The sequence below is a fragment of the Nylanderia fulva genome, unplaced genomic scaffold (assembly GCF_048542155.1).
Source record: "Nylanderia fulva isolate GAGA-0341 unplaced genomic scaffold, ASM4854215v1 Scaffold23, whole genome shotgun sequence".
NCBI classification, from domain to species: domain Eukaryota; kingdom Metazoa; phylum Arthropoda; class Insecta; order Hymenoptera; family Formicidae; genus Nylanderia; species Nylanderia fulva.
Window position 1 is genome coordinate 3,022,623 of NW_028190293.1, and position 25,059 is coordinate 3,047,681.

Here is a 25,059-nt window from a genome sequence, read left to right on the forward strand (position 1 = left end):
AGGCATTCCACTCGAGTATTTTTCGCCCAAGTTCACTCGGTTACGAGGTTCTGACGAGGGATAAAAGGTGTCTGGTAGTAATACTTAACCGTCGTTAACCGGTAATAATGATCGGTCTCTCTCTCTCTCTCCCTCCCACGTTTAAACGCGAATCGAGTAAGAGCAGGTAGAAAATTTAGAGGGCGAAAGAGGGAAGAAGAAACGGACACGCGAAAATATATAGAAAGAGAAGGAAAAAAAAACAAAGGAAGATAAAAAATGGCACGAGAACACGAAGGAGATCGCGGAAGAAAGAACTTGGAAGAAAGAGCACCGAGGGAGAGGCACGTTCAGAAGAAGCGCCAGGCTAGATTAGTCTCCTAGCCGGGCTAGGCTAGGCGAAAATAACGATGGCTCGCCATAAATCAGCCGGAGCGACGGTCACGACTGCAGGAATCGCACGGCACGACGAGCGGCGAAAAAGCTCCGGTCGGTTACCAATGACTAATACCCCGCGGTGAGCTTTTTGCCACGGGGGCTTCCTTTCACGCGCGCGACACGCTCGCTCACTCTCCTCTTATCGGTCTCTCTCTCTCTCTCTCTTCGGGTAAAAAGAACGTATAGGGTCTCGCCGTGTCGAGACAAAGTACTGTCATTACAATCGTGAAATAGAAGGATATCGAACAAACGATATTTCAAGATATTTACATCGGAAAACAAAAAATGCAAGGATGTTTGAAATCCAAGTGTATATCGGTGCTGTGTCAAAAAATAATCGATGTTCTGTATTTTGAATAAAGAATTAGTTGAACTCTACGGTTAAATGAAGTTTTTAAGCAGGGGCTATTCATTATATCGCGTTTTTCATGTCAGCGCCTTATGACTTATATGTCACTTTCGCTGTTCCTTACATTTTCGCGGCTACAGTCGAGAGTAGTTGATCCGCCGATTATAACGTGGCATTTTAACGAGGATCCGGGATCTAATCAAGCGCATGTCCCTCCCGTCCCGATCCGCCGTTTTAAATGCATCGCCAGCATTTAATGGCACGTATCGATTTCGAACCGCGATGAATGGCATCGAGAATATAGCGGTAGTCTCGTGTATAGGTAGGGATAGGGATGATCGCGCCATCGCATCGCATCGCATCGCGTCGCGTCGGATAGAGAGATCGGGGAAAGAGAAAACGAATCCCCCGCGAGAGAGAATGACATTTCGGCCGACGGCATGACGGCGCGACACGCGCGGAGAGACGAGAGAGGGAAAAACAAATCTACGACTTGCGCGCGCGAATGATGTTTCAATAGTGCGGCCGACTGGAGCAATTACTGCCGGAATATTGCAATCATTACGCCTCTATCTCTTTGCCCGGGAGTGCCTCCGCCCGTCTGTCTCCGTCACGTTTTAAAAATGATCACGATATGTATATATACATACATAGGTATACAAGCTATGTACGCCCGGAATTGTTGGCAAAACCGCCCATCGGCGGTGCCCATCGAAAATCACTCTGTAGAATGCCGCCAATCAAAAGATCGTGAACCAGTGGAAACCGATTTAAGTCGTCCCGATATGACAATGAAATAGATAGCTGTTACGCGTTTTTTTTTTTTTTTTTTCTATAGATGCGTGAAGGGTTTCTGATATACGGAGCGGTTCGAGATTATCACTCTCGTCGGTTTTTATTTTTGATACGTATACATATAAATAAATGAAAATTTTGGAAAAATTCGCTAGAGTGGTTTTTTTGTAATATTTATAAAATCCATTTTAGCTCCTTGAAAAAATATAAATATGCTTAGCAATGATAATTAATATGTATTTCTGAGAAAAAATTTCAAATACTTTTTTCGCTATAAATCATGTTTTTGAAACTATATCTATATAACAAAAACTAAATATAAATTCGTGTTCGTAGAAAAAATACCTTGAATATAATTAATATAAAAATGAATATAAAGATTAAATATAAAAGATTAAATTTAAAACGTGACCTATACAATATAAAAGCAAAGTTAACAAGTTATGGATCTAGTATAGTTATTCTTGCTTAAAACGACTGAATTAATTCGTCGATAAAATCATAGAGACATTGATTTTTCTTTTCTTTTTTTCGTAAAGATGTTTGCGAATGAAATAAAAGAGATACAATATTTATTCAATATTAAATCCATAAAATTGACGGTCAAATATATCTAAAAGAATTGTATGTGCTAATATGTAAAAAAAAAACAAGATTTGCCAATTATCTTGTTGACATTTAGAGTCCATTTTATTCATTTTTCATTTTTTTCATTGTCAACGATATCGCAAACAACTGCTTGAGCTACTTTTAACCTAAATATTCATGGAACACGTCACTAATCTCTGAAATTATTTTTTTCAAATAAAGTAATTTTATAGGACATTCCGTGTATCATCTATTTCATCGTGGCGTAATAAAAATGGTTCGATCGATGCTTCGACAGAGCAAGTATCTCGGACGCATCGCTTTCTTTTGATTTATCAATGTTAACGACCTCGTGGTGCGAGAATGCGTTAATCAGTGCAGAAAATGTACAAAATACCACGGTCTCTCTCTTTCGCCACAGTCAGATGAGGCTGTTTTTACGCTGCCTTGATGCGTGAACCGGGCGATTTTTAAAATTTCGTCTGATTCGCGACGGAAACAGACAAGAAAGAGAAAAAGATAAGAGGAAGAGATGAAAATAATTATACCCTGAAATAACACTGCTTTAACCACCGTTTTAAACACATACTAATTGTTGTAATCTTCTCTCTGGGAATATATGACATATAAACTAATATTATATCAGATTGCAGTATATTAGAAGAACCTGATATTAGAAGTTATTAGTTTATATATATATATATATACATATAAAGAAAGAAAAACAAGGGAAATGAATATGTTTAATTAAAAAATGATTATAATAATTATTTTTTTCGATTATTGTAATTTCCATGTTAAGTAAAAGCGAGAAATAAAAAAATATCTTGTAAAATATTTTAACAATATATATAACATCCCTAAAATGATTTAAAAAATTTTAAAAATTGACTTTATATGTATAAATATCTAAAAAAATTTATTTTTTTAAATATTTCTGCATCTGAGAAGCTATGATAAATTCAATTTTATTAGTTTAGATATGTCGTTTTATTAGGTACTTATCTGTCGTACAATGAGGAAAATAATAAGTCTGTCAGAGGCGCGATTATCTGAGAGAATTTTTACAATATAAATATAATATATAATTTAACTCAATTATTTATATCTTTCAGATATAAACTTTTTAAACACATATTAAATAACTATTATTTTATGCACGCAAATTTTAACCCAGCTTGATTTTATCTAGAAACATACTCGTTTATTTAATTTATTTTGAGAATTCGCAATTTTATGCGCGAATTTCCAGAATTTTTATTCTGAAAATGTGAATTTCTCGACTCACATCGATTTGCCTCTCAGGTGCAGATCGCTCAACGAATTTCCAAGAAACCTGCAATACATCCACGCGAGAAACAAATGTCTAACGCGCGTCTGCACATCCTATTAGCAGTGCATTTTACGTATACGATACCGGAGCATAGACATGCGTGCTCGTCGTCGACGTCGTGCAAAGAGGAAGAGAGACGGAGAAAAAGACAGAGCGAGAGAGAGAGAGAGAGAAAGACGGAACGACGCCAGCTGATCGACGCCGCGGCGCGATGCAGCGCGGCGCATCGCGATGTCGCGGTATATCTACGATAGAGCTCATGCCGCGGTGCGTTACGTTGCAATTCTCTCTCTCTCGGGCGATCCTCAATGTCATGTTCGCCGATAACGTGCCGCGGAAAATATCGTTGCGGCGGATCACGGCTCTCTCTCGTTCGGAAAGTCGCGCGTGGCTTCTCATCGGCGACGGCGACGGTGAACAATTGAACGCGTAACGATCGTTAAATGTCGGGACCTATGTACGGTGTGTGCGTACGCGCGTTGCGCGGAAAGCAGACGGAGAATCAAGTAGAAAAAGACGCGGGCGGTGTTTGTGTGCGTGAGAGAGAGAGAGAGAGAGAGGAGAGCTGGAACACGCGACCTTCGCGAAACGTCAAATGTCTATGCTACTCGGAGCGCAGGGACGTATTGTCGAAAGACTCGCTCCCGCGATAAACATTAATGTTATTTGTTTTCATAGAATTTACATTTATTTTATTTAAAATTGATCTCAGTATTTTACTGCTAAGATTGATTGATTTTTTAATATATTTTTTCTTTTTTACAGTATCGATAATCGAAAATCAATTTTGAATAATGATTTCATTGCGGTATTCTTGTCTCTCGTATTGCGTACGAATGTTTGCAATCAATCCGCGTTTACGGAATATGTAAATGGAATATGTAAATTTAACGTTGCGGCAAATTTCAGTGAATAGTTAATGCGGGAGTCTCTAACTAACAATAAGATGAAAATTATCACAATAACTCGTATTTGCGATGAGTGTAAGACTTTAGCGTTTACCGTATTCGAAGTACGGTATTGCAACGGCTTCTTATTGAAGTTTCTGTAAAATCCGACGTCTCTCTGACGTACGTACAACGTGACAACACGCGCGCTCCAAATATCGGATGCAGTTCTCAGACGAAGACAGACTGCGCGGCGCGAGAAACGAGGACGGAGCGTCGTCTTCGGTATTCTCGTCCTCTCGCGCCGCGGGCGATACGTCACGCGGTCTGTCTCTGTCAAGGCGAGAGTCGATCGCGGAAATGCTATTATCGTCATCGTTACACGCGTAAGGCTCGCGGGACGTAATGAAATATAAAAATAAGAGAAAAGTGCAAATGATTGGGCTGTTGCGTAACATGGGTTTAAATGCGCGAAAAAATGTCCGGGAAAGACAACAAAATTTGATAATTTGATAAAAAATAAATACAAATTTTTCAGAAAAAAGATATCACGAATAATCAAAATTGTTTCAATTGATATTACATTAGAGAATAAAATACAAGCTTCAATTCGATAATCGATAACTTTAGTAAACATATTTTTTCCAATTTCTTTCAGGTATGATTGTATTAGTTATAACAAAATTTCATCAGTAATTAAAAAATCTATGTAATAATGGTTAAATATATACTTTTGACGAGAATGTTTTTGTGTTATAATTTACAGATTAAATTTGCATTCTATTATTTCACTACAAGCACCATTCGTTATTTTAATATTACGATGAATGCGTACTCTGACGTGGAAAAATTATTTTAACGAATCCGTACAAAATATTGGAGTTAATCGAATTATGTAGTTTAAAATAGAAACTGATTCTAAATCGAAAGAGATGAAGTACGCAGAAGCTAGTTGCGGAAATCGGGATTTGATCACAGAGAGCGCGTGCCACCGTTACCACTTGCACTTTACTTCAACGTGTACGATCGGATTTAACAATGGTTGTTAAAGCCCCTTTACGGCGAATTCGACTAATTAAAGCGATAGGGCAGAGCGAGAGAGAACCGCCAAGGGCAAAAGTGGATGTTGGCACGGAAGAAAATTCCACGCAGAAGCGAGCGCGCTTAGAACCTATTATTGGATCATTGTCAGTCAAGAAACTTGAATAACAGACAAAAAGAGTTTGCACATTGTCAAGTGAGACGGATTTGTAGAAATAAATATGCAAAGAACAAATAAAGCTTAAACAAAATTTTTTTTCATACCAACACCCGTTCGAAATTCTCATTTTTACTTTGACTGTGTTACGCGAAAACAAATTAATCACACATCACAGGTCTTAAATAAATTAACTTTGAACTGCAAAGTGCTTTCGAGAGAGAGAGAGAGAGAGAGAGAGAGAGAGAAAGAAAGAGAGAGAGCCAGCTACGTATATATAACTTTATTTTCCTAAATCTTGCCAGTTATCCCTTGATTCGTGACAATACTCTCACTTTTTTCGTAATATATTGTCGATCAAGAGACATCGTTAACAAAAATATTTTAATAAGTTTGTTCATGCGGAAAAATAAAAATTAAAGGAAGAAAAAAAATAGTGATTTTCTTAATTCATTTTCGCATAACATTATCCAATTAATTATTGTTTTCAATCAAATTGGCACGAATTTGGAATGAGCCCACCTCGAAAACTACGTCACTACGCCTGCCGTTTCTGCTGCTGCTGAAGTGAAATCCGCGAGAGAATACCTTCGATGCTCTCGGATAGCTAAAGCCTCGTAGGAGCGGGCCGTTCGATCGCTCCAGATTTCCTCGGAAGTCATACTTTACTTTTACTCGCACACGCCGCATCATCTCCTCTCGACTTCCCCTCATCGTGCTCGAAAATTCGACCTGCCGCCTACCTCCCCCACGTTTTCCTCCCTCTTTCTCATCAATTTCTCGACGCACGTGAGGTATTTTCGTCCGCCCGTGGCTCACGCACTCTCGCAACATGCCTCTTGTATATTCACGCGCGCGCTTTTTTCTCGCACCTTTCTCGCGTGACATTCTCCTATGTTTTTTTTTTCAATTTTATTGCTCTTTTTCGTATTTTTTTTTCTCGTCGCAAATCCGCGTTGGGTGAATATATCGAGCCGATAAATACGCTGTTCTCTCTTCTTGTCTCGAGAGAAAGAGAGACTTTGGTCGTCTGCTCGAGCGCGACGGTACGGCCCCCAGGTACGCGTTGCACTGTTCACTGTCACGTGTGTCGCGGCACGTCGCGGCGCGTCGAGTCGCGTCGCGTCGCGGCACGCGCGATCCACGGTGCCAAGAGCGTACGAGATCGCCGATTTTCTTTCTCCTTCTCTCTTTCTCCTTCGCTCTTTTTTCCCCTCTGTTTCTGGCCAGGCTTTTCCGCTCGCGCCGAGGGAAAAGCGAAACTATTTCGAACGCGCACGTCCACGTCACGAACGCGCACGAGATCGGCCGCGAGAATTCGAAAGCGACCGACTGCCAAGACTTTTCGGGGCCGTGCAAGGTCGCACGAGTGTGTCTGATTTATAAGTTTCGCGCTTGGCCGAAAACGCGAGCCGCGCTCTTGAACGTGACGTGCACGCGCCGCCCGTCAATGTGAGCTGTCAAAGTGCGCGCGTGTTTTCACGTGTCTCTCCGTCGTCGTGTCTTCCGTACGGAAAACCGATGTTCCGAGAGGAGACGCGCGAGGGAGATACAGGAAAATCCTTCGTTACCTCGTCACTTTAATGACAGCTACGTCGAACGAGGCGTCAGGATGCACCGGATTGACGGATCGAGCCCGCGAATTGAAACATCATCCGAGAAACTCCGAGAGCGCGAAACTTGGCGCGTGTCTCTCTTTCTCTCTCGCGATGCGGTTTTCGCGTGACGCGAGGTCACGGTTTTTCTCGTTCTCTCCGTGATCCCTTCGCTCGCTCTGTCGTTCTCTCTCACTTTTTTCATGTGTCTTTTATACTCTCTCTCTCTTTTCCATCTACCTGACCACAAACTCATTAGATAAATGACAGGCGGCGATGACAGCGATTGGCGGCAACGGAATGTCAGTGGCAGCGATGGCAATGACAGCGATGGTTAACGAACAACACGTCAAGTAACGTGGACGAAAGGAGAAAATTGTTGTGCTCGCACCCTCTCCGATGTAAATAAATACATTTTCTCTCTTAATCAAGTGGCAAAATCAAACATTCGTCACGATGAGATCGTCACGCGTCACAAAACCCGTCGACGGACGATGATTGTCCGCCCCCGCAAGGACGTCGTCGTCGACGTCGACGACGATAACAACGAAGACGACACCGAGACGCGGCAGTAATAACGTGAAAAAAATTCTTCGCGCACTGGGCCCACGTTCTTTAGTGAAAACGTAAAAACGTAAAAAAAAAAGAAACACCGCGTCTGAATATTTACCTTGCTACATGTAAAACGAATAGAGGAGCCTGCCTGAATCGAATGAAGGAAGGCTCGAACCGGCCCACTGTGACGTCGCCGGCCTACTGTCAGCTCAGCGCTCGCTCGGCCCCGCGGTCAACTAACCTACCGTGTTCGCCGCGCAGACTGTACCGACAAAATAAATCGATTCTGCGCGTCCCAGCGCCGTGAGCGCCGCGCGATAAATCCGCGCGCTCGTCGAAGCGATTTTCGGCGTCGCTCGCGCTCCTCCACGCGCTTCTTTCGCGATCGTCTCACGACAGTTCGTACGGTTGCTCGCGCGACTCGCGTAGTACATAGTCAGGTGTGAAACGCTCACGCGCGCACCTCCAAGTACACACGCACGCGCGCGCTCTCCCACACACTCGCGGAACCGCGACTCCGTGTGCGCGTGCGCGCACACATTCGCAATGCGCACACTTCGGAAGACGCGCGTGCATCCATGTATACACACTCACACACACGTATACATATCGATACAACGTCGCGCACGTTTCCCTCGCGAATCTCGCGATTCGTAGCGCGGTATAGGCGTCGTTGGACCAAAAAAATGCATGTTTGCCAGTGAGAGAGAGAGAGAGAGAGAAAGAGAGAGAGAGAGAAAGGGTGAGAGGGTGGGAGGGAGGGAGGGCAGAGTAGGGTAGGTAGGTACTGCGAGAGAAATGGAATGAAAAGGAGGTGGGAGAGACGCGTAAAAGTATCTCACGCATTGAGTGTTACGCGCGCGTGGAAGCTAATTATTATTTTCGACGTGGAGTATGGAACATAGCTGCATATTCCTTCGCCTGTCTGACGATGACGGATCGACTCCTTCATAAGTTTGATGTCGATCGAGAGAACTTTATGATGAAATCGTTGCGAGGCTCTCTATGAAATAGACAGGATGAAATACAAATACACGATTAAAAAACTGCACGATAAATCTCGTATTTTAAACAGTCAATGCAACCAATATAATTTCCAAGTAATTGACTATGACATTTTTTAAAGAAGAAATTAAATGCTTTAAAATTTTTTAAGAAATTCCTATAGTGGTGTCCATGATGGTTTGTATTGATCTTTATAATTCCTAGACATATTGTCACGAAAGAAATCCAATATCGTATAACTGATATTTTTTTTATAAAATTGATATTTTTATTGGCAATTTTCACGCACGCATATATTACTCGTGTTTTATTATCGTATTTTTCGCGTGTTTATATGTGAGTAACAGAGAAAACTATGATCTTTTACAGGCATAGTCTTCAATAATGTCATCAATAATGTTAACAACCTTGCGTTATTTTATAAATTTTTCAATTTTTCTTTTAATAAATTTGGTCTTTTGCCACTTGCATAATGTTTTTCACATAAACATCGATCTGACAAAAATACCTAAGATTCTATGTCATAGGAGACTCCTCACATTTATTCAATATTTTTCGATCGTAAATATTATTATTTCTATACTAAAAATAAATTACTATTCTATTGTGTGGGTTACTAACATTTTCTTATTTTTCCCATCTTATTCTTGCGGCAATACATGCACTTGTCTTAAGTTTTATTAAACTTCGCAGAGGAATGTATGCATATGTATTCGTCTATCGTGAGTCTCGCGGTGATGCACTCTGCTTTTATATAGATTCTTAGGTAACGCAAATTGCGTCCGATCCTCGTTTACATCCACGTGAGAAAGAGAGAGAGAGAGAGAGAGACAGAGAGAGAGAGAGCGAGAGAGGGAAAGAGACAGAGAGACATAATAAGCAATGCGTGTGTGATCGGCCAGTGTTTTTCAACCTGCATTTTATGCGTTTTCATCTCGCATCAGTCAATTTGAAAGGCAACTAACAAAAAATATTTGTACATATTTTTATATTTATTACTTCATCTATCTTTTTTATTTTAATAAAAACAAGAAAGTGTATATATTATACTTAATAATAATTTATACTGTTCGTAAATTTATTTTAAAAAGACATTTCAGACATGGCTGATGGTTAGCTTATATAAATTTAAATGATAGATGTAGTTTTCAACAACGACATGTGCTACGAAAAATTTTAACCAAATTTTTACGGGTTAAAATATCTATCGAAAATAGCTGAAGAGCACTGATACATTACCACATGTGTATTGCTGGTGGGTATTTACGAAGAAAAGTTGCTCCGTGGTCTTTATCGAACGATCGTTGCTCATAAATTATACTCGTAAATCGATGATTTACTATCGATGTATAGATATAGAATGCGTAATCTAGTTGAGAAAAATCCCAAAGCAGAGTTCACCAATGTTTTCTGACTTATGTGCAACTCGTGATTAATAATTTCATACTGAAATTGTTAACATCTTTCAAATTTCATGTAATGTATATTCACATATTTATACCGCCTTATTATTTCGCAAAATAGCCCAACCTGAACAATGTGAAAAAAAATATATAAAATACATTGACAAGACTAAATAAAATATTTTCAATAACGTCAAGGTTTTTTATATTTAGAAAATAAAAATAGCTAATAAACTTTTAGTGAAATAATATTTATCGGTACTTAAATATGTATGATTTAAATTATATCGTGTCATTTCAAAATAAAACAAAAGAAGAAAGTAATTAAAAGTGACAAAAAAATTATTAATCAAGCTATAATTTTGACTTAAAAAAAAAATCGTTCTTTTCATTGCATAGTTAAAATAACAAGAGGACACATCGGATATAATATCATATCAGAAAGTTAGCGGTTGCGTCTTTCGGACATCTGTGGTCCTGCGTGTCAAACGCGATTATGGTCCGTCATCGCGTACATAAGTACATATATATGCATCGATCCGGCGCGACCACGCGTCCGTTGTTTTTTCTTGCATCATTTTTTTATAACCATGCGGTTACGCTGAATTGCGCGTCTACGCGTTCTTAGGTAACGCATGGCGCGCGTGTGTTGCGTGAACGGAGAGAATTGCTATAGAGTCCGCCGTTTTATTTTTACTTCGCACAACTGTGCGAGTTGCCGGCCGACCAGCACATATCGGACGCTCGTGACGTCGCCCGAAAGTGCATCCTCGCGCGCGCGCTCTGTTAGGTAACCCTGAGATAGCGCATCTCAGACAGATCTTCTCGTTACGGTGACGCGCGATTGCAGAATGCAATTGTTGGATCACGATCTAGACTCGTATTCTCACACCTTGCATTTGCTATCTGGAGCTTAATAAAACAATTTAAAATCTTCGATGTATGCGTTATTTATGCATAATCATTACCTTCTGCAGCGTGAATAGATAGGAAAAAATAGAATTAATAACAAAATGATAATCAAATGATACTACATTATTATGCATATTAGGAAAAAAAGAATTTAATAAGAGACTCAAAACATTGCAAGAGATTGAAATGTGCATTGCATAATACATTGTTGATTTGCACAGTTAAATATGTAATCAATGTTAAATTTTGTTTGTTTATAAATATCGCGGATATATAAGAGGGGTATGCATATATGTATATTGCAACTGCATTACTAAATATGCACGGAGTGAATACAGATTCAAACGTGCTCGTGGAAAATGTTTTGTCGCGAACCCTCAAGCCGAATTTCGCAATTTTGCTTTTTATGATCGCGATTTTAGTCTTGCAACTCGTCGCAACGCGGAAATTCCTTATCTCGTCGTTTTCATAAAAACGTTACGTATCGCTTCGTTTACGCCGCGCGTCGTATTTACGCGTGCGTCCATCTCTCGCAAAGAAATCTTCGTTAAGCGAACCATTGAAACAATTACAAATCTCAAACGCGAGAAAAACTTAGAAACAATCTTAAAACATTTTATAGATTCATAAAGTTCTTTAATTTCACATTTTCAGTAATTTACTTACTTATCGCAACGCTATGTTCTTTTAACATTAACCATATCTATAAATAAAACGTACGTAAATAAAAAAAATGCTAAAAAGTACTTTCGATTATGAATTTTAAATTTGCTTATATAAAAGCATATCATCAAGACAATATATATAATTATATATATATATATATATAAATAATTGTTTGTGGATTTTGAGAAAGGGAAATATCTTTGGATTAGCGACTGCGTATAATTCGCGGCGAATCGCATCGATCACGCGCTTTAATAAGTTTGCCGATCTCAGGAATATCCCAGTAACTTATTTATAATGCTCTGAATTGATATTGTGGCCATATTGGGGCGATAAAATTGGAATTCGCATGTATGCGTGTGCACTGATACGAAACGGTATCCGTAAAGATGTTCTCTTTTTTGCATCCGGATAAATGTCTCGCTTAATATATAGCTGTCTAAAGCACGATAATATGTGTGTGTGTTTATAACCTTTAAGTTTCTATATACATATACAAAAGTAGTTATATTTATTTTATGTAGGCTTAATTTCCAGACAAATCCTTAATATCGTTAACAGTTCCTAAAAAATGTTAGAAATTCTTTTCTTGAAAAAAAAAACAATTTAAAAAAATAATTGTTTCAATATACATATTTTCTCGCGCAATATATATATTGTGCGAAAAAAATGTTTGTAATGTAAACAATCACGAATTTTAGCAAACATCAAAATATCAAAAATGCAAAAAAATATTGTGAAAAAAACTTTTATCTAATTTTTGTTAAATGGGAATCCATGAAAATGTAAACGATGAAAATCAAAGAAATTGTAAATGAAATACGTGACCTTTAAGAACACTTTCTTGAATGTATATTATAAAAGGAGCTATAAAATTATTGAAGAAAACGAATAGAATATCCATTGACACATACCGTAATATTACATATATTTGTTTTTATTGAGTAATCAAACAAACAACTTTTAAGAACGAAGTGGGAGTAATCATTCTGTTGTTATGAAAATTAAAAAATAGAACATTAATCTGAGACCTTAGATAACCTGTCGAAAATGATTGTGTAATGAGTACCTTGCGATATTTTTATAATATAATTTATATATGTAATATCTCTTTGTGTCATGAAAATTGGCGATATATTATTGAACAAAATTCAATTTATCGTCGAAGCAAATTAGATTGCGACTTGAATAATCGCTCATATCGCTGTGTAATTTGACAATATAAAAGTTTAACGAGGACTACAACGAATCAAGTACATGTTCAATCAAATAAATGCAGCGCATACTTAAACAAATATTTCGTGTTGAACAAAATGTATTTATCTGAAAATTAAAAATATTTAATTTTTTTAATGGTTTGTGGTATTTCTCGCCCTCTCTTTATAGATACGTTGTTTTTATTTTTTTAAAATTTATTGCAATTGATGTAAAGAATTTATGTAACTGATAAATAACAGTTTTATTAACTAGTGCCTCTGTGTTTTTTCTCTCTTTCTTTTTATGTAATTTATTTTCACTATAAAAACTATTTTAATATAAAATAAATTAACCTGTTAATGTAGCAAGTTAAAAGCATTATATATTTCAATCTATTTCGAAATATTCGATCTAGTTGTCTATACTAAATGATGAAAAAATATATATATAATTTTGTATAAATATAAGAAGCCTGTCATAAAATATTTATATAAACATTAAATTATTCCGTACTAGCACAACAAAAAGATACATGATTTTCTTTGTTGTTCAATCATCATAAATTATCTATAATACTCGACAATAATAGACGCATTGCGTAACGATATTCATTACACTGTGAATAATAGCCGCTTCATGGAATGCAACTTTGTCGATGTAACCGATTATTCCTGCGTGTTCGCATCTTTCATTACATTACAAAGTATACAGTCGAGATGGTTTTGCCCGAGCCGGTCGTGTCCAAGTTTTTTCGTCGCGTGGTAGCGTTTCGATGCGCTCGATCGATACTGGATTTCAAGAAACAGCAGGAACTTTTCCGCTTTACAAGCCGTGTAATCAGAGCTCGACACGCTACATACATAAGTAATACATCTCGCCGTATATAGAAATCCTTTTTCTTTTCTCAGTAATACGCATCGGTGGGGCAAACTCGTTATGATCTATCTATGGATCTCTGTCACATTTTTCTATTCCCAAAGTACCGTACGATTTTCCGAAAATAGAGCAAAGTTAATAATCGTATTACACAATACAATTATGCTAATAAATATGTAAATAATATTCCTTTATATTTTATATCACTGTACAAAATTTTCTTCGACAATATTCAATTTGTACTGCAAAGAAGAGCAAATATTAAATATTACATGAGCTTGTAGACAAATTAAGAGAAGAGAAGAGAGTAAAGTCGACACGCGCTCGTATAAGTATTTTTGACATATTCGAGATCGACTAAACAGGATAAGAAAGATTTAAAATATTAACGTCAAATTGCACTCTTGCTGATTTATCAGACAATATTACGCCGAAAATACAAGCGATGAAAATCCAGTTCGTATAAGGGCGGGGAAAGAGGAAAGTGTTTTTCGAGCAGGCCGAATCATGGATCTCAATTAAAAGTCCGCAATTTGTTTTTGGAGGTGCGAAAACATTTTGTCGGGAAATGCTAAAATAAAAGCACGCGCATGCGCAGTCCCGTCGACACGAAGTCACGCTAATTAATGGTAGCGCATTCGGTATTGTATAATTCTGTTTACGGTGAACGAGGGAGGCTGTGCGCGCGTATATACACTACGCAAATATTATACATACACACACACGTGTGTGTGTGTGTGTATATATTTTGTCGCCAACACCAATTTCTACGGAGCGATTGTTTAAGTTCCATTTATCGGAATGTAACACCCGAATGAATGCGCGCGAGCGTCGAAAATGCTTTTTAATGCGACGGATAATCTGGTCTTGTCGTCGCCAGATAAACGCGCTATCATCAATCAGCAATACCGAACGGAATATTAATTGCGCGGTCAAACTCGAGAATACGCATTGTTTTACGCCTTTACCGCGATGATTGTCATATAGTATCTTTCGCGGTTATATTGCGTAATCTCGGCGAGTTTCGTATATATTTGATAAAACGCTTGAAATAAAAGGAGACGCGCAATTTTAAAAGAATTCAAGTGACTTTTGCAAACTTGCTTGTAAAGTAAAAAAAAAAAAAAAAAACTGTGAAGAAAGTGACGTAAAAGATAAGATGCAATTATAATTATGTAAAAATTTGCATTTATCATAAAGCGGTTCGGAAATAGAAATTTTCCATGCGTGCTTTATCGTTCAAACTATTATCGCTGAAACGTCGTACCGACATGGATAATTAATTGTGAGTCGCGCAAGAGACTTTACCGTTGCAAACCGATTAGAGAAGATCTCTCATAGCGCGTGCGAAATAATTAAAAGCATTAAACTCGGAGTCGCAAATTTCATACAGTAACGGCGCTACCGAAAATGGATATCTATGTTTCTTCGTCTGCATCCAGTTTCCAAGCAACGCGCCTGTGTATGTATGTATGTATGTGTGTGTGTAAAACGGCGTAAAACGTCGCGTTGGCCTCCAATCAAGCGTTAACAGGAGGCCGCCGCCGCCGTCCGGACGTCGTGGCATAGAATTTGCAACTATGCTAATAAGAGGCGACCCGAACGGACAGCTAATGGCCGCCTGAGAGAAAAAGGACGAGAGCCGGAAGCGCACAATGAATTCGTGAGGTCGTGGCACGAGGACGTGGAATGAGGAGGACGAGAAAGCGAGAGGCGCCGAGGACGAAAGGGCGCGGAAGGGAGGAGTGAGAGAGAGAGAGGGTGAGAGTAGGATAGAGAGAAGGATGAAGGGGGTGACCACGGATCAATCGTAGCCTTCCGTATTCCCTGCCGCCCCTCGGTCGACTTTCGTCCCCACCTCATCGTTCGCCCTCTTCAACTACTACAGCCGACTTACACCCCTTGCAACTCGCCTCCTCCTTTCGTGCCCTCTACCATCTCTGCCTCCGTTATCCCTCGGTTGCCCTTATCCTCCTGCCACCCTCTAACCCGCGCCATCCCGCGACTTGCACGAAACCCTCGACCGTCGTCGCGCACTCTTGCATCGTCGACGTATATACGCGTCGTTACGCAGGCCCAGACCCATACCGACCAGATTCAGTCTCTCTCCTCGTCTCTCCTTTCTTCTCAACCGCGTTCATCTCTGCAACGTCTCGCTCCCCTTTTTCCCGTGCACACGATGCGTTTTCGCCCCCTCCCTTTCAGTCTCTTTCAGTCTCTCTCTCTCTCTCTCATCTTGCCGCTTTCCCAACCGCTACGTCGCGGCGTCGGAGGGCGAAGCTCGCGCAGCAGAGTAGGTCAGTGGCGTGAATGATCATCAGCAGTTGCGCGACCGGGAGGAACGAGCGCGCGCGCACATTCGCGTATACGCGTATGTGTGCGCTCATTTGTCCGCATACGCGACATTCGCACCCTCCGACGTATATTCACGCTCCTATGTGACTCTCGTTTGCGCTCACGCAAACTTTCACGATTACATTGCGAAGACTTCCCGAGGACGAACATTTCAGACAAGATTTGCGACTTGCTTTTATTTTTATTTTTCCTTAGTTTATATATTATACTAGAGAGAATGCGGAACGCATCAACCGTCTAAGATTCCTAGCTGCAAATGTTTCACGAATAAAAATAAAAAAAACATCTTCCCTGTAAAACTACGTTTTTTTTTATTGACAATGTTCTCGAATTAAGTTTGTGAACCTAGAGTTTTCGGATGTTCTAATTCCGACGAGTAAAATCAAAATTTGTAGAAATTGTCAATTATTAGAATATAATTTTATTAAATTTATGTGAAAAATATAGCAGTTTTTAATAACGTGTAATTTCGTTAATTTTGTGCGAACTTGTTTTATTAAGATATATTATTTCAAAATTAATTACTATCACAAAATAGAATTTCTCTTAAAACGTTTAAATAATTTCGCACCCACGCATATTCGCTTTCTCAATTTGATACGTTGGTGGTTTCACGAATTTTTAATTACGATAAAACTATAGAGATACTCGATTCCATCAAATACCACATTTACGCGCCCACGCACAAATGTTTCTAGAATTTCTCTCTCGTTTGGAAATTATGCAGCTTATTGCATTAAAACGAGATTTCGATAAATATTTAACTAAATATTAATTTTCGATTGTATTTTTAATCTCTTGAGATTTTCGTTGAAAATATTAAAATCCTAAATTTTATGCTAAAAGATAATTCTGGATTTTTAAAAGACTTTTCTACATTATTAAAAATGACATGTTATTCATAATATCATTTCGCTAATAAATGTCTAGAAAAGTTAAAAAAGATCTGGAATGTAAAATTTTGATAGTTCTTACCGCAATATTATTTAACACGCGGCATGACGTATTCGAGCAAAAGATGTGTGCACGGAATTGCACCGCGAATTGAACGAGTTTCACGGTCCCGACCTTGAAGCGGTTTAACTAGTTTTCGCAACTTCTTGCTCCGCTTGCGCTTTGCGAGGATTATTTTTGTTATCTTGCTACTGCGTGTGTCCGCTTACCGATTATAAAGTACATCGTGAACGCACGGCCTTCCGCTGCTAATTCGTAATGGCAAGATCGAATTAGTTTCGGTCGCGACAAACGTGAAAAAATCGTTCTCTCGATGCAGTTACACCGGTCGTTACATAAGAATACTTTATGATAAACGCAGGAATTAAAGCACATATTTATATCTCAAATTGGCTTCGTAGTAAATACTAGATATTTTTTTTAAACAGTATTCGCAATTTTCCATACAATGTTTCATGTAGAAAAAATACAAGTAGTTTGGAATAAAAAATTTGAAGTTTGAGAATTTATAAAAATATATATATATAAAAATACGTGAAAAACTTTTGAAATCTTCATATTTTATTCCAATTTTCGAAAATTTATTTTATGTCTTTTATACGCTCGTATACGCTATCGGCGTCGCGTGCAAATATATTGCAATCGAAAATGTAAATATGAAAGATTACAACACGTCTATATTACGTAATCAAAAACTAAAAATTTAAAGCGGATGGTTTTTCTTCATAAAGATTGAAATCGAATGCGTCTCTTGGCGCGGCGGACGTACTTCTCTCTTTTTTTTCTTTCTAGCTAAAACGTCTATGGCGATACCGTCAAGTCAGCCGGCGCTTGGTTTATGGGGACCGAAGTCTACGTAGACGTCCCACGATCCAACCTTACCCAACCTCCCTTCGTCCCAACCTTTCCTAGCTCTAGCCTAGCCTAGAGCCGTGTAGAAGTGCACTCCACCACATCGCACGGACGTCTGCCTAGTATTGATCCTCGGCTCAGCTACTGGCTACCTTCACCTACTAATAATTCTTGTCAGTCTCCTACAGGCGTGGTGATTCAGGCCCAGCGTCCAACTTTTACCCTTTATTCGAATTTCGAGATATTTTTTATTTAAAAAAAATCGGATCAAATAAAAATCGAAAGTTACGCTGTTATAACAACAACGAAAGATTTTTCATTATTCATCCAATTAGGCTACATTTTCGTCTTCGCGATTGAAACGACTTCTACAGAGTTCTATCAACGCGATAGAATATTCTCTACTCGTTAGCCTGTTTTAATGCATCTACATGTTACATGTCGAAGCGCGCGAAATCGATTCGATAGAGCAAAACTCGCCTGACACGCATCCGTCTTCTCGACTCTCCCGGTTTCTCGCGAAGCGTGAGATGCTTTTAAATATTCACGATCGCAAAAGGAAAGTAGCTATAAAAAACTGTCTTTATTCCATCAGGGTTTCCCGCATTAATTACTTAATGAACGCTATCGTCTTCCAGAAATGTGGCAAACCCTACAAATCGACAAATTACGCTAATTTCAGATATATATAAGATCTATTTTCGAGAAAAAAAATTATTATCATGTTTTATTTATTATTTTATACTTATTTAATAATTATGATAATACCGTATTACATTCTAATTTGCATATTAAATATTCTTACTCAATGATTATAATTTTGATCTTTTTTTCTTAAAATTATAATTTTTGAAACTATAAAAAATAATTATTATTATTATCTTTGATTATTTTATATTTATTACTATATTAATTATTGTGTAGCCAAAATTAATCAAGGATATTGAAAATAAAATCTCTAAACTCTAAAGTATCGATTAAAAAAATGCATGCACGTGTATTTTTAATGATCATCAGACGCCACTTGACTTTATCGCCACATTTCTTAACGACGCTTCCATCACAACACGTGTCAAGATTCTGCGTTACATCGCAGTAAAATGACACTGTATGCCCTACGATGATAAACGGAGCCAAACTATTCATCCTATATTCCTATAGATTTTCACACAGTTACGATTCTCTTTAACACAGACACATACATATTTCATTCTGTTAATTCTTATAGCTTGTTCCATTCTTTGGATAACGGCATGCGATTCGACAATTTGCGGTTTTTTGTTCATTCAGTTTCATGTTTTATTATCTCATTCATTGAAAACGCAGAATTTTTCGTTTCCTTTGTTAGATTTTCATTAGATTTAATCGATGAAGTTTGCTCTTTCCCACCATGCATTGCATATCTCTATATAAATATTCGTCTCGATACAATGACATTATATTGAATGTTGCGAGATAAAATCTGTTTTTATATCGCGCGCTATTTATTAGACAATTATTCGGTAAATAAAATCACAAGACACGCGTATGCAAACTAATATTTATGTACACGATCATTAAAATACATTATTCCATAAATACAAAAATCGTAATTTTTCTATAATAATAAGTAATTTATTTGATACGAAACGAAGATGAAGATAATTCAATATCTATACGATCGCACGAAAAATTTGTGTCCTACTTTAATCGCCATATACAACTCGCGGGCGCAATATAACGGGTTTGAGTTTTTCTAGGATAAAGCATACTCTTTCATTCCGTTTTTTACGCTAGTTTCATCAAGAATAATAAAGCTTTCCCGATAACTTGGTTTTTGATGTTTTTTTCGTGCAGTGATTACGATACGGGACCGCGTCGAGTGTCTGCGAAACGGATCCGTTCGCTCGCGGTGATTGTATGCATATGCGGTTGCTTATCGCTTACAATACAACTATGTTGCCGCGACCGAAAGAGAAATAGAGACAGCAGGATGTGGGGTGAGCGAGAGAGAGAGAGAGAGTGAGAGAGAAAGGGGACGTAGAGGCGGATGGAGAGAGAGGGACATATATGCACCGAACACGTGCGCACACATACACATTCGTTGCATCGTGGTGCACTGTCGAGAGAGAGTACAAACGGCTGAAAGCGAAACGTAAACAAACAGGTAGCTCTTTATCCAAACCAAATAGCGGGGGAGTAAAACTGTGGCACGCTGCTGTTGGAAGCCCGAGCGAGCGAGCGCGGAAACTTTCTTTCCTTTGTGTTTCCCATTATATTTCCGCATTACTTTTTTAACGCGCCGTTAAATACCCGAGCTGCCGCAAGCTCGCAGGTAGTTTTGAACGGGTGAAAAAGAGAGAGAGAGAGACGCATCGTTTTTCTTCGTCGACAGCGTGCGAATCTTTTCCGCATAAATGCATGTCATTTATTATATTTCGTTTACTCATTTTGTTTCCTTGTTAATCTCTCGGATGATTGTTTTCTCGCTAATCTTCACGTATAATGTTTATTGGATTAAAATTAAAGTTCCGAAAGTAAAAGTAAAGAAAAATAAATTTTGTTTTCTTTTATTTAAATTGTAAATTACACAAAGAGATGCGCAAATCTCTATGTTGATACAATATATTCGTGGTGTAATTGTTTTTCAAGTTTATTTCTCTTGTTCAAGTATTTCTCTTGTCATATACACTTTTCAATGCGTTCTTCATTTATAACGGAAATATTTTTTAACACCGGTAATTGTAGTTAATGTGCAATAAGCATAAAAAGTTTTCGATTGTACAGTTACGTTTGTACTTGAACAATACGAATCCTTGACAAATAAAAGGGAAACGATCGAAAATGGTAAAAATCGTCTCGCTATGCGCCATTGAACCGGCACCGATCGACTGTACGTGATCAACAATGTAGCGTAAAACCGTCCATACGTACGATTATCTAACACGCGTTGCCGTGTCATATGAAATGTCTCGTTGATGGTGACGGGCGATACTTATGTCGACAAATCGAGTGCATTTATGTCCTGCTCGCTTTATCTTTAGACCGTTTAGCGATCTATGATTCATTGTATATTGAAGAAAATAAAATTGCTTCCACAGACATAAACTCAGCAAATGCCTTTGTTTCGATAAATATCATGTCAATTGAAAAAATCTAATGAATAATGAAATATAATTACTTTTAATATTTGCAATTATATAAATATATTTTTTTAATTATATGTAATAATTTTTTTAATTGACAAAAACAATTTGTATGATACATTTAAATATAATATTTAATAAAAAATTAATGATTCTTAACTATCACTTGACATTTATTAAAAAATATATATTATATAAGAAAGCGAGAAAAACAATCTCCAAAAAAATGTGTTCTTAAATTTATCTACTTTAAAATAATATTTTCCCCGAATATATTAAAATGTGAGTGAATATTGTAAAAGTTTTCGGGAATTTCTTTCTTATTGGAAATGAAAATACTATGTAGTGATAAATCTATATTTCGACAGACTTCCACGGCGACGGATTGCGCTTTCGATTATCCTTCGAGAAAGACCGAAGACAGATCGGAATCGTTACGCAAGATTTGCTCGACCATGGGTGGTCGTCGTTTCCTCGTATCGTGCATTGGTGACGACGTCTTTATCCTCGCCCCAGACAATTACATTCTCTCTCTCGTTCGCGATTCACGCGATCGCGAATCCATATGTGGACCAAGTTGTTCATCATCGATTCGCAACGGATTTATAGTGTCATCTTTGTAAAAAAATTATTCGAGTATACTAAAATTGCCTATATATATTATTTTTAACTGGTCTCGGAAGCTCGATTAAAAATGTAGAATTAAAAATTAATTGTTCACATAAATGCAAACAAATATGTATATATATATTTCAATAACATTTAGAACACATTCTGTGCAATAGAATATGTTTTCATCGTTTATAACGGAATTTCAAGTTCTGGATTCATACCATCTGCGAGACATTTCAGCATGTGTAGCCGATCTGTCTCGCAATTTTCTTAACTTTGCGGAACCGCAAAACCGGTCCGGTCGGCTTTTTCGCAATCGATTCGTCGCGGGTGCTCGCGATTCGGTAACCTTCAAGTGAATCGATTCATTTTCCAAACAGCTAACGTAAACCGAATCTTCCTCATGGAGCACGATACGAAATCAATCAGTACGGATGCTGATCAATGATGTAAAATCGTACAAATCACATAAAAATTTTCCACCTAACTTATCCTCGAACAGTCCATCGATTTTGCTAGCACAATTCATAAAAACTTAATCAGAAAATCAATCGTACAATTTGTACGTTCAATCAATCTTCCACTAAAAATACAAAAGAATCAGAAAAAAACATTCTATATATATCAAAATTTATTCCATCGACTATCAAGAGAGTATACTTGACATTATCAACATCAATATTTATGATAAAAGTGCTCTCACAATATTTAATAATGATTAATTAAAAAATGCTTGCAAAATATAATTAATTGACAATTGTTTTAAGTCGATATTGTGTCGATTAAGTCAATTGTTGTGCTGATACTTTTACTAATGTCGAAAATGTTTAGTATCAAAAGGGAAGTATCCGATAAGCATCGATATCCATTGTCATTCCTATAGTCTTAAATCAAGCCAGTTCTTGAACCGACACCGAATCGCGCACTTGAACGGATACAATTACGCAGCCATTGGAGTATGAAAATAGTTTCTCCACTGTCGGTCCTCATGCGGAGCACCTTGAATAATTTGACGCACGGCGGAGTCCTAGTTTCGCGAGAGCGGCACAAATACATTTTTTATGGTCTCATTGAGATGGCAAGCACGAAAATTTGCTGACGATGATCGCGCCACTCTATCATAATTAACCTATTAAGAGTGAATTTGATTTTACCATCTCATTTGATTATTATAATTTACGACATTCTTTGGTAATCTTTTTAAGTATATGTATATCATTTATAAAGTAAGAATATGATATATATAGGTATCAAGAAATTTTGATCAAAATTAAAATTTCTAGAATTAGTATTCATTAATCACGTTATGATATATCTATGCAATTTAGTGTATTGAATAATTTGATTAATATTTTCTACAATATTATTAATTTTTCTTTCTTTCTAGATATTATCTCGGTGCACATTTATATATGCACAAAACATTTTATTTGTTTGTGTGTTAATTTTGTTGCATTAGAATTTTCTAACAAATTTCAGATATTAAAGTAAATGATAATTTAAAGGAGAGATAATTAACAAAAAATAATATAAAACGGTAAAGTTTCTATTGAAAAAGAACTTTCTCTCTCTTTCTCCTTCTATCGCATCTTTTCTTTATAATGATAAAATATTAATATCGCTGTCCATGCAGCTGATATCCTATCACTGTATCAACTGCATAAAATAGCTGCAAGATAATATATCATTATCACAAAAAAGCTTTTTATCGGGAATAGCAAACAATCTAGTCTTTTTAATTTGTCCATTTTATACGAGATGATATTGTTATGCGTGTGACGAGCGGAAATCAGGTGAAGATGTTTCAGAGGAAGCGTGAGAGAACAAGATGAGAAGAAGTAATGGAAAAACGGAGAAGGCTATAGGCGGTTTCGCCAAAGACTGTCCAGTTTTTACTGCGTTTTAGAACGCAAAAATAACGTTATGTTGACCTATACGCAGGATGCCCGACCGCCGTGTAGCCTTTTTGTCCGGTTAATAATTATCATCATCTTACGTACCGCGCGCGGAGAAGGCTATACCGGCTCCTCAGGAAGACGGAATCTTTGCCCGTGGCTACCGTGGCTGGAATCACGGATAAAAGGATTAAAAAAAGGGAACACGAGAGAGATTTTGTTGTTGCTGTTTTAGTATAAAATGATTAATTTTGACGTGTTAAATTGGAAGGTCCATCGGAGATATACGAATCCCTCGAGTTCTATCAAGTGACAACAACCAATTAAGGTCACGTCTAACGACATTAGCAATCGTAATTTTGTCTCTCGAAACGTATTATTCATGTAAGAAAGTAGCACATTCTGTCATGAGATTTAGACTCATTTTCAATTTGCCATCCTTTGTCTGAAATTAATGTAGAAAGACTACGCGAGGAAGGCATTTATCGAGTAATATTTGATTTGACGTGAAAGTATGTATTATTATAATTTTTATATAATATATAGGACATTTTAATATAAAATATTTTAATAAAAGTTATATATAAAAATGTATATAATTAAAACATTAAATTATTAAATAATAATTACTTATTACGCACTTTTATTATATAATCTATATCCTTTCCTGTAATTAATATTTTAAATATAATATTTTATTAGTTTGCAATATCTATCTATTTTATCAATTTTATCAATGACGTGTTTGAAGAACGTTTTTTAAATTCACTCAATTGAACTCATCAGATCGTCGCGAATTCGCAAAAACGAAGATATTCTCTTTTCTTGACCGGAAGTCGTTTCCCGCGTCGGAGAATCGACGTCGCGCCATTCTGACGGTTTTTTTCTGCATTTACGCGCGGACGCCACGCAGATCCTTTTACGATGATGTTTATTGCCGTTATGTGAAACGGACCGCAAACCGGCAGTTCGTCCTGTTTGAGGCCCATTCCGAGAGCGATAATTTTTCAAAACACGCGAACCGCGTGCGTTTGTCGGAACGCACGAGTTTGCGAAAAGAAAACGAATCCTGACGAAAGGATTCCATTGATTCCATTATCAAGATTCCGACAAATAATATGGACCAAAAAGAAGCACTTACAATGTAATCAAGAATATAAAATGTCTCGGATAATTTGGCAGTAACATTGAAATACTAATTAATTCACGATGATGAATAAAAACAGGTTTTTGGAGAAAAAATTGAGAGCGTCTAACATGTAAGTTTTAATTCTGAGAAAATGGTATTACATATTTTTATTCCCTCTTGAGAACTCTGTTTTTCTCCTTAAGATCTTTAATGCTCATAATGAAATGAAAAAATAATATATATCAAATGTCAAGTATTTTAAAAAATTAAAAAGAAACAAACATTTATCGTTATTAAATAAACTTTGTTTTTGACTTGAAAATATAATTCATACATATCGCAGAGTAATCTGTCTAATATC

At 37.3% G+C, this 25,059-nt stretch overlaps 1 protein-coding gene across 3 annotated transcripts in view; it reads right to left on the bottom strand.

The window, feature by feature from the left end:
- The window catches only part of mamo (zinc finger protein 628-like), a 62,718-nt gene extending 54,772 nt beyond the window's left edge, over positions 1-7,946 (bottom strand). The window contains exon 1 of one of the 3 annotated variants that reach the window (XM_085483053.1): positions 7,833-7,946. The gene's annotated coding sequence lies outside the window, so the exon portion shown is untranslated. The remainder of the gene's footprint in view (positions 1-7,832) is intronic. The other 2 variants (XM_085483052.1, XM_085483054.1) reach the window with 2 other exon arrangements.
- Between the last annotated feature and the right edge of the window lie 17,113 nt (positions 7,947-25,059).